The sequence below is a fragment of the Chinchilla lanigera genome, unplaced genomic scaffold (assembly GCF_000276665.1).
Source record: "Chinchilla lanigera isolate Chin_1 unplaced genomic scaffold, ChiLan1.0 scaffold00146, whole genome shotgun sequence".
In the NCBI taxonomy this organism is placed as follows: Eukaryota; Metazoa; Chordata; class Mammalia; order Rodentia; family Chinchillidae; genus Chinchilla; species Chinchilla lanigera.
In genome coordinates, this window is record NW_004955547.1 from 2320223 (window position 1) to 2323585 (window position 3363).

The 3363-nt window shown below is 46.2% G+C and overlaps 1 protein-coding gene across 2 annotated transcripts in view; it reads left to right on the forward strand.

Annotated features, from left to right (window-relative positions):
- Positions 1 to 3363, forward strand: part of Acvr1b (activin A receptor, type IB) — a 54534-nt gene that overhangs the window by 8650 nt on the left and 42521 nt on the right. The window contains exon 1 of one of the 2 annotated variants that reach the window (XM_005411923.2): positions 3117 to 3200. The exons of the other annotated variant lie outside the window; for it this stretch is intronic. The gene's annotated coding sequence lies outside the window, so the exon portion shown is untranslated. Of the gene's footprint in view, positions 1 to 3116; positions 3201 to 3363 lie in introns of those variants that run through there. 2 annotated transcript variants of the gene reach the window in all.

A 3363-nucleotide genomic window follows, 5' to 3' on the forward strand; every position in this document is an offset into this window, starting at 1 on the left:
ACAGCCAGGTGTGGTGATGCACACCTGTAATCCCAGCACTCAGGAGGCTGAGGCAGGAGGATTGCTGAGAGTTCAAAGCCAGTGGGGAAACTACTGTAAGGACAGCCAGGTGTGGTGACGCACACCTGTAATCCCAGCACTCAGAAGGCTGAGGCAGGAGGATTGCTGAGAGTTCAAAACCAGCCTAGGCTACAAAGTGAGCTCAAGGCCAGACTGAACTGCATAGCCAGGCCCTGTCTCAAAAAGACCAATAATAATAATAATAATTGTTATTATTATTATTATTTAAGGAGATATCTCAAACTCATGAAGGGAGTGTGAGCAACATAAGTAACCCTCCTCCCCTGCCCCAGCAAGTCTCATTTCTCACCTTCAGCTGGGTCCTGAAGACCAGTCCCCAGAAAAGCACGAGATATGGTTTTGAAAAAAGTACAGAACCACGGGGTCGTGGCTTTAACAGCTACGTATACGCAAGCTTGGGCAAGTTACTTATCTTCCGTGGGTCTCAGGCATCTCACCTATAAATTGGGCACATTCTGGCATGCCTTAACCACTTCATAGGATTGTGGCAAAGGCTAAATTATCATAATAATAACCATTCTTTTTCTATTGACTTCTATGTGTCAGAGACTATGCTAAGTGCCTTCCATACAATATCTTGATCAATTCTCACTGCATCTCTATAGAGATAGAACTACTAGAAACTCAACTTTACAGATGAGTGAATTGAAATTTAGGGAGGTAAAATCTTGCCCAAAGTCAAGTACCATCAAGTGAACAGACAGAGGAGGCATTTGATCTATGGACCCAGCATTCTTGTTCCCTGGTCTGTATTTCCACAGAGGTGGCTGACCTTACTGTCTGGGAGAAAAGCAACTGTATGCCCCCTGTGGGACTTGTGGTCTTATAGACAGTGGCAGCACTCAGCAGACAAACACAGCTCCCTCCTACTTGCCCTCAAAGATGTGCTCCAGAGGGGTAACCTTCTTCGTCCCAACTGCAAGTGCTGGTGACCATCCTGGGTGGAATACTGTTTTCCTCAAATTCATGTTCACCTGCAGTCAGTGGACTTCCTGCCCCTTGACTGTTCTCTTTACCCATAATTGCATCCTAATCAAATGTTTGGTGTCCTTGTAAGAAAAAGAAAACTGACACAGAGATAGGGTACATACTGCAGCCTGTAATCCCAGCACTCGGGAGGCTGAGGCAGGAAGATCACTGTGAGTCTGAGGCCAGCCTGAACTACACAGTGAGACCCTGTCTCCAAAAAAAAGACACATACTGCAAGCATGTACTAATAAAAATTGAACGGAAAAATACTCCCCCCGCCAAGAAGAAAAGAGAAATACAGATACAGAGGAAACCCAGGAACGTGAAGACAGAAGCAGAGATTAGAGTGACACTGCTACAGCCACAGAACACGGAGGCTTTGGGGAACCACCGGATGCTGAGAGAGTCTCTGGAGAGGCATAACCCTACAATACCATGCTTTCAGATTTCTAGCTTTCTGAATGGTAAGAGAATACATTTCCCTGACTTACAAACATTCAAGTTGCAAACTTCCATAGGAATATTGTATAAGATTCACAGGTGTGCTATGTAAGACTCACTTTGTCCAACTACAAACTCCGACTTATAAACATTCTTTGGAAATGGAACTTATTTGTAAGTGGGGGACTTACTGTATTTAAATCCAAGCAGTTCACGGTACTTTGGAAAGGCAGCCCCAGGAGGTTAATATAGTACCCACTGCCCAGTCCACCACAATCTGGAGACTAAGGGTGAACAGAGCATATTTTGGGAAACTAGTTAGATAGGCTTAGGTAGTGAGAGAGAGCAGAACGCAAGTCAGGTGTGTTTACTCATCCAGTTACACCAACTCACTTGTAGACTGCTTAGGCATGACTTTACACGCGTGTGTATTGTGTCTAGGAAGGGTGTCTGCTTGTTTTGTTCTGGGTATGAGGATGACAACTCTAGTGGGTGACAGCTGAACAGGTTGGTGAGGATTCCACCTGAGATACCTTTCCTCCCACCACTTGGCCTTTCTCTCTATCCCAAGATCTCACATGATGAAACTACGCCTTAGTTCACAGCCAGTTAATAAGAGAAGCGGAGTTTAGATCTAGAATTCTCTGGCTCCGAAGAGGCTGTCCTTTTGCTGATCTCAAGCTAGAGAAAGTGAACTCTTCAGAAAGATACAGGGTGATTCGCTTCACCCTTTATAAACATTTTCCTTAAGTTTGAAAGTAATGTTTACTTGGAAAATATTTAGAAGTTATTGCAATGTTTAAAGAAAAAGTAAAAATTATTCCTGGCAGTAATTACTAATATCGAGCAATAACAGTCTTCTAGTCTTTTTTCTATGCAAATATATACTCTCAAAAAATTTGAATGTAAATAGTTTTGTGGTTTGCTTTTTCATTTAACATTATCTCACGTCATTTGTTTTAATAAACATGGTTTTTCTTTTCTTTTCTTTTCTTTTTCTGTGGTGTGGCGATCAAACCCAGGAGCTCCCTCACGCTGGGGAAGGAGTTCTGAATCTCTACCATAAAGCTACAACCCCAGCACTTTTTTTATTTTGAGACAAGGTCTTGCTAAGTTCCCCAGGATGGCCTTGAACTTGTTATCTTCCTGCCCCAGCCTTGCCAATCCTCGGGGTTACAGGCATAAACACGATTTTAAATCACGGGGTAATGTTCCAGCATATAGATGGGCCATAATTTATCTAAGCCTTTTATTGCTTCCTTCTTAGTTTCCAGCATTTTACAATAATAAAGCAAGTTAACAATTTGCGTAAATATTTAGCCTCATTATTTCCTGAAGACAGACAGGGGATAATACTGGGAGAATGGGATGAATGTTTTAAGGCACGGATATATAATGCCACATTGTTTACCAAAAGGGTTCTACCTGCCAGCTGAATGTGCGTGCCCCGGGCAGCAGCCTGAGCAAGCCCGAGGGTCAGCACGAACAAGCCCCGCTCTATTCAGAAAAACCGGGCGCAGCTCGATCACACAGGTTGCTATGTGTTCAGAGCGCTGTAGCGGGAAGGACCCACAGGGAAATCAGTTAGGAAACCGTGGCGACGATCCCGGGGGACCTGACGGGGCTCCAGCGCAGCGGCGGGGAAAGAAGGAAACAACGCGCACCCGAGGCGCAGCTCCGATGGGGGCGGGGCCGCAGGCGCGGATAAGGTAATTCTGCGCGGCGCGGGGGGCGGGCGAGGGAGGGGCGGTGCGCGCTCGGGCCTCCCGCGCACGACCCCCGAGGTTGGCCGAGGCGCCAGCCCCTCCCACCCCTTAAACAGCGACACTCCCCTTTAAGGCGGGCGCCCGCGCGCGCCCGGCCCCGCCCTTC